The sequence below is a fragment of the Vicia villosa genome, unplaced genomic scaffold, assembly GCF_029867415.1.
Source record: "Vicia villosa cultivar HV-30 ecotype Madison, WI unplaced genomic scaffold, Vvil1.0 ctg.003332F_1_1, whole genome shotgun sequence".
In the NCBI taxonomy this organism is placed as follows: Eukaryota; Viridiplantae; Streptophyta; class Magnoliopsida; order Fabales; family Fabaceae; genus Vicia; species Vicia villosa.
Window position 1 is genome coordinate 132,765 of NW_026706179.1, and position 13,253 is coordinate 146,017.

Here is a 13,253-nt window from a genome sequence, read left to right on the forward strand (position 1 = left end):
GTCTATTGGTGTATTTATCTAGAAGTTACGCATGTCTACAGTATGAACAATTTGACTCTGAGAGTGTACTTAGATTTTTAAGTAACTGTGGTAGAGAAGTTTGAAAGTGGTGCTATGAAGTATGACAAACAGAGGTAGTCTTATCAGCTGGCTGTTTCAGAAATTGTGTGAAAGTTTTTTTTGTGTGGTTGATGAACTGATTGAGAAGTAGTAATTATGATCCTTTGTCTATGATGTGAAGCTAATGTCATACATGATGTAACAATTACACTATGTGTTATACTGGAAGATTGTCTAGGATTGTGCATGGAAAGGTTGAAGAAGCAGCATTATTGTCTCAAGTAGCTGTTTTGAGAAAATGTGTGTTGGAATAAGGCATATTCTAAGATTGGTGGTAGTAGTATGTTCTGGCATTACATAATCCTATCATGATGAAAGCCTTCACTAGGAGTTAGTGACTGTAAGGACAGAAGTGATATGTCCGATTGTGAGATCTGATCAAAATGGCTAAAGATAAGGAGAGTCCTTCTACTAAAAGAGATTGACAGTCATTATGTGTTATGGAATATGTGAGAAATTCCAAATCAAGTGGATTTTTGTGTAGAGTTGGCATTCTCTTAGTGGTTTTCACCTGGTGTCAAGTAAAGGAGCATTGATTGTTAAGGCTATTGTTTGTATTTGTTTGGTATAGATAGCTGTGAAGCTTGTGTATGCACAGTTGTTGTCTTCTGGTAAGGATTTGATGTCAAACAACATGTTGTGACATTTGACTGTTATGTGTGACTGATTGTTCCTAAGGCTAATGTGCAGATCTATATGTGTGAAGCAAGCTCATGCCGATATGTCCATCAGGAGGCTCTGAAGATCAGTTGTGGTTAGGAATGGAGGAGTTTTATATGGAACATGTGATGTGGTGTTGTCTTATTTCATTGAACTGTGCTAAAAAGAAGAACTGAATTCAGCTACTGGATACTTTATCAAAATGCTCAGACATATAGTTCAACGTCATGATCTTAGTTGGTTAAGTGGATTATTCCTCAGAATGGAAACTGTGTCTTCAGAAAAGCCTGTCTCATAGCAGTATGTGGAAGATGCAAGAAGGGGGAGCTTATTAACTAGATATCATATCAGTAGATGTTGCTTATATGATGAGACTGTTCTAATTTACTACTGACTGTTTTCTCAATAATAAAGTTAAGGAGGAGCATCGGTCTATGTGTAATTGGGAAGTGAATGTTTATGGTGGTGTAGCTATGTATGTTCTCAGTAATGCTATCTATGATGTCCAACAACTGAGGAGGAACAAAAAGGATTCTAGAATATGAGGAGATACATGTGAATTGTATTGTGTTTAGCATAACAGGACTATTGTGTCTATGACAGGGGGAATTATTAGAGTGATTGCGAGGTCATTAATTGGGTCGATAGGATTTTTTCTCAAGGATAGTTGAAGAGGCTTGGTATGTGTGTTTGAGTAGTGAAAAAGTGGCAATGTCTAACAGGATGTCATGACATGTTTAAGGACATAGTAACTTCTGAGCCTAACAAGGAAATTTTCATTGATATTATCTATACACATCAGTGGACGGTGTAATGTTTAATTGATGACTATGCATGCGTTGGTTTTAAAGATAACTCTTTCTAGAAGAAACAGTCAAAAGCCGCTTTCGAAAGATTAATTGCTTTTGGAAATGTTTCCTAATAACGCGTTTGACCATTGAACAAGACCAAAGACGATCGTTAATTTCCATGAATTCAAATGGCTATATAATGGTGTCATAACATATCGCATACATCAATCTCCTTCAGTATGTCTTTCGTTTGTGTTCTAATAAGTTGTGTCTGGGTTTGGTATTGTGATGGGTTTTTATGCCAAGTGCTAGCTCGAAAAAGAGAAACATGGGCTGGGGATGCTGTTCGTTTTTGTCATGAATTCTTCTGTAAGGTCTCCAAAAAGTGTTCATCCTTATGCATTGTCATGCTTATTGTAGGAACTGGTGTAGTTGTGATTTGTGATATGAGTTATGAACACAATTGTGATTTGTGTCTGAGTTACAAGAAGTGTCGGACTCATCCCTTATCTTCTTCCTCATGTACACCACAATGTGTGTACTTAACAGAGGAAGTTGATGGTGATGTCCATCTGAATGTTATGACATCGATTCACTCTTTGTCATATTATGGCTAAAAAGGGGGAGAGATGTACGAATGTACTTTGAAGTCCACTGCTGTCAAAAGAAACAAAGGATTATTTGAAGACAGCGTGGATTGAAGATGTTGAGAAGACTTAGAGAATTTCTGGAGTCTCTGCCAAAGATGTGAAAGACCTGGTCTTCTTAAGTTTTTTTTTGTTGTTTACCTATTGCTGCTAATTATGTGTAATTGTTTTAATGCCAAGATGTATAGTTTTAGCCAAAATAAGCCAAAGGGGGAGATTGTTAATGCCTTGATATATGTGATTATCATTTATGTTTGGCTAAAATATAGTAGCAACAATATGTAATAGGATGTAGAGTGTAACACCCATTTTCTAACCCCAAATATATCATACAATCTCATAGAGTAATCATGCATAAGGAAAAAGGGCGCCACATGTTGATTTCCATATAATGAAAATCCCAAAATAACATACATACAACATTCATAATATGCAAAGATCATATTGTAACACAATAATGTAAATCTCATGCTTCCATACTTTATGCATAAACGCTTGCAGAAAAAAAAAGAATTGCTATCACATAAATTCAATGAATATGTCCCATACCATATTGTCATACTCCAAAATTTGCCCATACTACTTTTCTCTTATCCAAGTTCAAATCAAGACACAAAGCTCCAAGACACACTCTCCTAAAACAAGGCTCAGAAACTAGGATTTGGTTCGTTCAAAGGAAAATTAATGAATCAATGGCTCCAAGGCATCCCACATGGCCCAAGATATCTCACATTACCTCTATGACAAGTATCAAGTCTTAGCTTAAAGGATTGGTCACTCAATTGTTCAGAAAGTCAACAATCGACTAAGTTAACCTAAAAGTCAACTGTGGTCAAAGTACAGTCAAAACTCCTGATTTTTTGTCAAAATCCTCATATTGAAGTATCATTCACCATTTGATCAAGAATTGATCATGGTTAATCAAGGAAAGATAAAAAATCAACAATTCAAAAAGTTTCTAAATTAGGGTTTGAATAGGAGAAAGTCAACTGAACTTTGACCAGCCATAACTCTCACATGGAACATCAGAAATTTTCCATCCAAAGCTCATTTTGAAGGAAATTTGATTCTCTACAAATTTGTGTCTCACAAGCCAAGGCTAAAAATGCTTCATTTGAGAAATATGGACCAAAACATTATAGGTCATTTTCAAAAGTCAACAAAAGGTTACTTTTTTCAAAAGGATACACAAGGAGCATGGAAAATAATTTTAATATGAGACCAAAGACACTGGTTAGAGGACTCTCTAAGGTTTCTAAAACGTCCTAAAACACTTCCATACATAAAAAATTGAGAGAGATAGACCTTGTCAAAGTTGGGCTATTTTGAAGGGAAAAATGTGAAAGAATTGGAAGATTTTTGCAAATGGGCCCAAGTTATTTTGATTCAATCTTGATCCACAAGCTATCCAAGGCCTAAAAATCATTTGCCACGAATTTACTTAAATTATTTGATTTATTATGAATTTTTATTCATATTAAAAGTGATTAAAATCAAAATAAATCATATAATAGAAAGAAATTTGATTTGATTTTATTTTTAACCAATGCCAATCATCATTAAACCATATATTCAATATAATTTCGGGCAAGAGAGATTGGTTCCATAAAAATTGAAATTGAGCCAAATTTGGAAAGGATATGAAGAAAATTTCAATCAAATTTCCATCACATTCAATCATTGATTCAAAAGAGATTTGATCAATTTCTTGACCTAAAGCTTCCCCTACAAGTACATAATCAATTCAGAAGGCAAGTGTTACAAATTTCGGCCTCAAGAACCATCAAATCCGAGTGAAAAAATCAAGAAAAAACTCAAGATTCAATTCTGAGTTTAAGGCCAACTCAAGAGTTGCTATTGATTCAAACACATTCCTAAGGCATCTCTGAGTGTGTCTCGATCATTCCCAGGTTCTAAAGCACCAAGAACGAATCACTGTAAGTCACTTCTTGGCCGATTTCTATTCTGATTCGAATCCAAGCATTGATGCATTATTAATCAAATTCATATGCATATACATGTTTGTCATATTGCTATTAACGTTTCTGGAGCTTTAATTAAATTTCTGGGCGTGTTTGAGACGAACTCCATTTGTTAGGGTTTAGAGGTTTCAAATTAGGGGTTTCCTCTACAGGCAAAATTAGGATCAATTGGAGCCATGGTTGAACTCGCAAGGTCCATACGAATCTAATGGACCTATCGCGAAAAATTTCTATGTTTGTTTGCCCCTATTCGCTATTTTGCAGGTATGAACATGACATATTATAGCGCTTTTGATAATAAGCGTTGTTAAAAGCTGAGGCTGGAGGAAGAAGACGACCTCGTGGCGTCACCTGATTGGCCGGTTCAAATTTCCTGCGCGCGCTTTTGTTGTTTGGTTCAGATGGATCGCCCGCGACATGAAACACGCATTACCATGCGCCCTCACCATGCTGGCCATTCATCTCATCAGGCCTTCGATCCAACGCAAGCAAAGCTGGAGGTGCACCATGGACTGCATACGTGAGCCTCACTGGATCAGCAGCTAAGTTTTCCAAATTTTTTTATATTTAATTATATAAATTCCTTTTAATTATATATATATATATATATATATATATATATATATATATGTTTTTTATTTGTTTATTTGTTTTTCTTTTATTTATAAAGACTATATATATATATATATATATATATATTTTCAAAAACCTTTTTTTATAATAATTAATAATATTTATTTTATTTAAATTATGTTATTTTCTTAAATATTTATTATTTATTATTTATTTATTTTAATTAAATAATTTATTTAAATATCTTTCATAATTCCTAAAAATCATAAAAAAGGTTTTTTACCTGACTATATTTTTCTTTCCTTCGATTTAATTAATTAGGTTGCAAAACCAATAATTAATTAAATCGATTATGTTGCTTGATTCAATTTACACCCGAATCAGGGTTTACGAGAACTTTCCCTACACTAAAAAATATTATTTTTCTGTGTCCTTTTCAAGGTTGATTTTTCAGATGTCTTTCGACTGTGCGCCACGCCCTTCACAAAGCTAAGTCCCGATCAAATTTCTTTTATTCTGCCTTGTCAATGAAAGAACTTTTCATACACTCACTGTATTTTATTTTTTCTATCAATTCTCAGATGATCAGAGTCAATGCTCGAGGAAACCTCCGAGTGTCAACCTTCATCAATCGAAGCTACGTTTTTATACTTATCCTTTTTTCTTTTATCCTTATATTTTGATTAGGGTTAACCATACCTGTTACTGAATTAATAATGCACTCACCCTTGTTTGTTTATTTTTCCTTTTCCAATTTTTCAGGGTTAGCCAACCGTCAAAGCTCAATAGTCGGTAACCCTAAAACCCTGTTTTATTTTAATTATTACTTATGTCAAACCCGCTGGCTTCATTCTCCCTTTCCCCCGCTGGTTTCTTTTTCCCCTTCCCCATATTGCTTTAATTATGTTGTTTATACTATTGCGTGGTTAGTAATCTTAGGGAGTGCAATCCTTGAATCAATTTAGAATAACTAATTATAAGATAATATAATGAATTAATCACGTGATTGTTGCACCCACGCACACTTTTTGGGTAACCTCTTTGCTGCCTGTTGCCTTGTTGCCTTGTGTTTTTTTGCAGAATAGTCATGCCCCTCGAATACGAGGATACCTCAGCCATGTTGCCTCGATTATGCAAAGATCATAGGTCCCTATTGATGCTGCCTTCGATACACTAATATGATCTCGTCCCTCGGAAGTTGCCTACGAAAGGCTGAGGTATCCTCTGGTTGCCTAAACGAAAGGCTATTCCGGTCCTTCCCTTAGACTACCTGCCTCTTTATGGCATGGGACAGTCTTATGGCGAACGACATTGCGACGACCCTTCAACCTCCAAATGAAAGGCTTCCTGCCCTCTTATGGTGTGGATAGACCCTCTCACCCTGAAAGGCTAAAAGAACTATTTTCTACATTATTAAGGTAATTGCTCCAAATTGCCTTGCTCTGGCTACGCTCATTTACGAGCTAAAGTCCGTATTCACTTCTTCTACATTTCTGAAATCAAAGAGCAAAGCAATTAAGAGCCCATGGAAAACCATGGATGCAAAGGGTGCCTTACACCTTCCCTATACATAATTACCCCCCGAACTCAGTTTTTATTTAAAAGGTTTTTCCTGTTCTTTTAGCCTTTCTGATATTTGGATAAAATAAAAGTCGGTGGCGACTCTTGCTTACCGCGACATTTCGATATAAAAGTCAGTTCACCGTATTACACATATTCATCTACCAATTCAAAGTAACATTAACATCCATGTTACATGAATTCACAAATCTAGGTTACAAGGCCTTTAAAATAACATATCCAAATGTTAACACATACATCCAAAATATTCAACAAAACATAAACATAGCAATGTTCAAAACATGAGAATAAGTCAACGAAATCCCCCCAAGTGTTACATGACTAGAGCATATGACTCGCTACCTAATCAAATACAAAACTCGATGCTCTCCTGCACGTTACCAATAAAGGGCAACATTCAAACAGAAGGGTGAGAATTCAAATTATCATAGAAAATATAATAATGGGAAATGCAACATAAACAAGCATACATTTCACAATTCATCACTGTTATACCCCAAAATTTGCCCGCATCTTTTTTCAAGGAAACTCCAATCTGAAAATTAAGAGTCTCATATAATCATGGATTTTTATTTCAACAAATATCCTGACATATGAAATACTTAGTTTTTAGAATTTTTCTTATACAGTAATTTGGCTTGCAGTTGAATTTATTCTTACGCAAACGCCAAATACTGTTTATTACTTCACACATGCTATTTATTTATTTACAGATAAATAGTACTGACACAATTGGTACAGAGTTAAATCTTTTTTGCAGGCGCAGAATCAGGAAACTCAGACTGTACTGGTAACAGTAAATAATAGTTATTTATTATGTCTGTGTTTTTTAACAAGTCATGTAAATAAACTTTCATTTTTCACATAAAACAAAAAAACAACAAAAAAGGAAATTAACTTTGACGGTTGATTTTTCATTCTAACTGCTACGTCAATATCTGAACAGTCAATTGACAGCCAAACTGCTAGCAATACAATTCTCAGTGTTTTGTACCATCAATCAAATCAATCTTTCACAATTCAAAATTCCAAGATTTTTGTTCTAGAAGTCTTCTGAATATCACGCGATTAGCAGAGACTCAACACTGCACAAAAATCAGGTACGCTTAACTGTCTCCTACATAAACAGTCCCTGACTAGGGTTTTCTTGTTTTTACAGGAGAAACAAGCTTTTGAGACCTCAAATGGATTTCATGCACATCCATATATCTCAAAGTACCATCATACAAATTTTCAAACTTCAATTCACTCAGACGCACCGTCAGCAGCTCAAACAGTCAACAGACGACCCGTTTGACCAAAAAAGTCAACAGACAGTCAAAAATGAAATTTTTTGTCAAAGTCCATATTTTGTCAAAGGATTCATCATTTGATCATTGGATGATCATAATTCATCAAGGAAAAATCAAAAATCAACAAAACCCTAAGATTCAAAATTAGGGTTTTTGCCTGAAAAGTCAACTCAACTTTGACTGGTCATAACTCTCTCATCCTTCATCCAAAAAATTCAAACCAAAGCTCATTTTGAAGGAAATTCAATTATCTTTCAAATGCAATTGATCCCATGGTCATTGCATTCACCATTTGAAAAATATGAACAAAGACATTACATGTCATTTTCAAAGTCAACAAAAAGACACTTTTTTCAAAAGGACACACAAGGAGCATCAAAAATCATTTTGACATGAGACCAAAGACATTGGTTAGAGGACTCTTTGAGGTTTCCAAAAAGTGAAATATCTCCTTCATATGACAAAAATTGAGGGATTTACACCTTGTTGAAGTTGGCTAAATTTTGGGAAAATGCATGAAATCAACATTGCTCAAAAATGCATTTTTTCCAAATGAGGCCAAGTTTTCATGGTTCAAACATCATTACCATAATATTATGGGCCTCCCACGACCAAGACCAAGCCCATAACATTTTTTTCTCCATTTTTGATTTAATTTTATCATTTAAGATTAAATTAAAAAAGAAAAAAAAGAAGGATAAAGCATAGCTTATTTTCTAAGCTAAAGCCTCCACATGTGACTTAATTATGCAGCAAGGAAGACCTAAGGAAAGAGGTGTGGAAAGATCAAGCAATGGTGGCTTAAATTTTAAGCTTGAAAGTCAAAAATTCAACAAAAGCAATCAATGCTTTTAGCTTCAATTCTAAGCACCTCTTGGCCTATAAAAAGCTCAGCATACTTCAGCAACAAGGAGGGCAGAAGGGAGAACGAATTCAGAATCAAACTCTTGCTTGTAATACATTTGTAACCTCCTAAAATATTCAATGAATTTTGAAATTCGAATTCTAAGTTTAAGTTAGTTTCAATACAAAATAAACACTCAAACACGTTCCTTGAACTTCACTGAACCTATCCAGATCATTTGCAAGCTTTGAAACTCAATGAATCAAACACTACAGGTCACGATTTGTCCAAACTAAAACTGACTTGTATCTCATAACACAAGCATATCTAGCACGATGTAGACATATATTTGAACTTGGTGTGGTGTGTAGATCATTTCTGGAACTTTAATTGAGTTTTAGACGCTTACACACGAAGTTACCATTCTAGGGTTCATAATCTCAAAATTAGGGCTTTCTGAAATAGGCAAAATTAGAGGATCTAAGTGGTACCATTGAGTTCGTATGGATCAGACGAGTTGAATGGATAGGTCGCGCCAAATTTATTTTTACGTTTGACCCTATTCGCTATTTTGCAGGTTTAAGCATCATGTATTATAGCGTTTTTTTACAAAAGCGATGTTATAAGTGTTGTCTGGAGGTTGAAGACGAAGACGTGTCTTCCCCCCATTGGTTCAGACGCGCGCGTGTTTTTTTTGAATTTGTCTCTGATTCTGTGCTTTGCAGGTGTAACTTTTACCACGTGCCTCAATGTCTGGACCATCTGATCTCATTTAATGAACCATCCAACGCCCCAGAATGAATCCTCATACCATGGACTCTCAGATTAATCACACATGATCATGTATCCTTTTATTTTCTATTTTATTTTAATTTTCTTTGCAAAATTAATTAAAAATAGTTTTAAAAATCCAAAAAATACACAAAAAATATTTTTAGACTTCTAAAATAATATATTATTTTCTGAAATAAAAATATTTTATTTTTCTTCAAAATTTCAATATTTTGCATAATTAATTATTATATATTTATATATTTGCTTTTTAATTATTCTAACCAATCAAAAAATCATAAAAAAATTGTTCTTTATATTAAATATTGTTTATATATTATAAACTAATTTTGTACATATTTTGAATAATTTTCTCTTTAAGTTTTAATTATTTATGTAATTATTTGCATAATTATGTTTAAATTAGCTTAATCAATTTTCAAATCAATTTCAAAAATTCCAAAAAATTAGTTTTGTTTTAAAATTAATTGACAAATATTTTGTACATATTTTAAACTTAATTTCTAGGTTTAAATATATTTTCATCTTTTTTCTTCATTTTAATTTAATTAATCATGCATTAATTATAATTAAAATCAATCATAAAAAAATCCAAAAACATGCCTTTTATTTTTTTTGCAATTTAAATTCCTAGATAAATGTATAGGATGTCAAAATCATGTAAATAGGCTAGTTTACATTTCCTGCACAATCGATGTAATAGCGTAGATTTACTTTCCGCACTTTACATTTCCGCATTTTAATTTCCAGCAAATATAAACTGCGTGTATGTCAAAGATAAAATTGAACCGTTAGATCACTAACTTCAAAGATAAAATATCTGAATACAAACACAATCACACTTGCACCTCTTAAGGTAATCCCTTCTCATTCTTTTCAAAATCAAAAGTCAAAATTCTACTGTTTCGAGTACAAAATCGAACCTTTTGTTTATATCCGGTGAAAGGATAGATTTTTAAAGGAAATAGGATAAAGACCTTACAACTCAGGGTAGACCTCCTAGTTTGCTTGCTCAAATCAAAACAAACAAAATTCTCATACACTGTTGTTTTTTAAAACAAAACTTTCCAAAAAGACAATATTTTGTATACATCCAAACACGGATCATTACAAAGTTAACGTTCTTTTCAAAACATCTTTCGAAAGATAAACAAGCATTTTGTATACATCCGCACAAGGATCATTACAAATTCAATTTACAAAAGTATTTGAAACCACATATGAGCATTCTAAAGCAATTGAAAAGTGATCGAAAAACAAGTGAGCTAAGCAAACTTAAGAGCCCATGGATAACCATGGATACAAAGGGTTCTAACACCTTCCCTTTGTATAACCTACCCCCTTACCCAGAATTTCTTAAAGGTCTTTTTTCTGTTTCTTTTATAAACCTTTCCTTAATTGGATAAAATAAAAGGTCGGTGGCGACTCTGTGAATTTTCAAAAATGCGAAAGCATAAGCGATAAAAAAGAGTCAGTTCACGTATCTCTCCCGCTCAGAGGTATGGCCCGAAAAAACGGAGGTCCACAATCACTCTTCATAAAAACATGCTTTTATAACCATACATTAAAGTTAACATGTTTTATCATTAAACAACCAAGTTCCATCATTCAAGTAATTATATCCAATTACCAATTCAACAACTGTAATCCACTAATGAAATGCCATCAAGTATACAATTATCACAGAAAATTTCACATTAAGCATCACTTATTACATAATTAATCCACGCCAATAATATTGAAAAATCACACAAAACACGATTTACACCGACACGTGCGACTCAAATGTGACTCTATGCAATATGCATGTGGATCCCATCCGTTATCATTTCCGGTCATGCCGATTGTCTTTCCTCTATAGACTAGATAACCACCTCAAAAGCCTCATTCTGTGTTAAGCTTTCAAATCTCATTCGACGCTAGATTTGGGACAAATAAATAACCTTCATAAGATTACCCAACATTTCCACTTTCAAAGACTCATGCTTGTGTACGTGTGCAACCAAACAAGACTCATGCATTTAAGACGATCTCTCTATCTCTTAAACTACACAATCACATCTTTACAAATTTGCACAACATGACATTCAATCCATTCTCAAACACCAATTAGCATTTAGAAATCAATCACATAATTCACGGTTATCATATCACACAATACATCCATGAACATTGATCATGCACAATTCATTCATAACATACACACACAATTACATGTTATTCACAATTAACATCTTAATTAATTAAACAAGTGCCAACCAATCCTACTCTATCATATAGACAATTATTTAAGCTTCAATATGCTTCAAACGGCACCTAAAAAGGAGTTACAGATCAAAAGATACGTCATTTCAAAGTTTTGAAAAAGTTCCATACCACAATGTCCGCTTAGCGAGCATCAAGCGACTAGCAACAGGAACGAACTAAAACTGGGATCTGCTTAGCGGGATGGGTCCTCTTAGAGAGCCCCATCTATTTTTGAAAAACAAACAGCATCCGCTTAGCGAGCCTATGGCCGCTTAGCGGACATGCGATTTTGCAAAAAAAAACCAGAAAACTCAGAACTGCGAAAATCACACTCCACTACACCAAATCACTTCCAGACACAAATAAACAGCAAATACAACTAATATTCATCATCATTCAACAATATTCATCATCAAAATCATGTTTAATCATACAATTCCATAGAAATTAGCATAAAAGTTAGGGTTTCCACATTTTCATGAAATTCCAAAGATTGAAGATAACACATACACAAACACATTACCCAATCATAGATTCTACAAGAATTTGGATTCTAACCCTTACCTCTAACTCTTAATCCACCCGCTTGATGAAATCTACCAATCCCCTCTTTGTTCTTCTTTTGCCTCTTTCTCTTCTTTTTCTTTCTATCTTTCTATCTATCTTTCTTCTCTAATTTAGGTTAAGTCATAAAATCCTCTTCTAACTCTCATTACCTTATTGGGCTTAACCCATCTACTATTCTAATTTCTAATTCAACTAAGCCCAATAGCTAATTCTAATATAATTATACTATTTATTAATTAGCTAAATCACATATTACCACGCAATTAAATAATTATCACTCAAACAATTATTAAATAAAACACACAAACAATACCTAATAACAAGTAATCCTAATTAAATAAAATCTAATAAAAATAGGGTGTTACATAGAGAACTTGCAAATATAAAAATGTACAAAACAGGTACAACAGCAAGATGTTATATGGAATGTTAAGACATGTTCTGTGACAATACGTCTTATGAGATGTCATGTGCAGAAACTCATGACATCGCGCCTGCTAAGCTGAAAGATGAAGATTCCAAATGTAATTAACAGATGCAGAATATTCTATGGAATACTATACAATCATATGTGGCGCAGTTTTAAAGGTCAAGAGAATCAAGTCAGACTATTGAAGATTATGTAGTTTCTAATTATGGAGACAATTTAGGAAACTTATTATTTAAAGACCTTTCTTTTAGCAGAAGTTTTCTGCTGATTTGTAACAGCAAATAAAGCTGTGATTGAAGGCCCAAGTCCAGTTGGGAATAGGTTATAAATAGGAAGCTTTGTAACCTAGTTTGTTAAGCAAGTCGAGTATTGAAAAGATGTAAACATTAGGGTTTGTTAAGGTAGATCACCCGAACTGTGGGATGACTACCATGTTCTTCTCTAAACCTGTAGGGAAGAGAAGTATTGTTTTCACTCTAAAACTATAGGTAAGAGTTGAGTGATATGTGTCTCTTGATCGAAGATGATAAGCAAGATCAAGGTGTGTTTTAAGTGTGACTTCACTCTGTTCTAATTGTCGTCTGTTTGTTATCACTGGTCGTGATTGAAAGGGATTTGAGGGGGGCCTCATATCTAGGTGAGTCTTAGATAGAAATCTAACTTGGGTAGTGATTAAGTGAGAAGTTGTAAACGGGGGAGTGTAGCTTTGAATTGATACTATCATAGT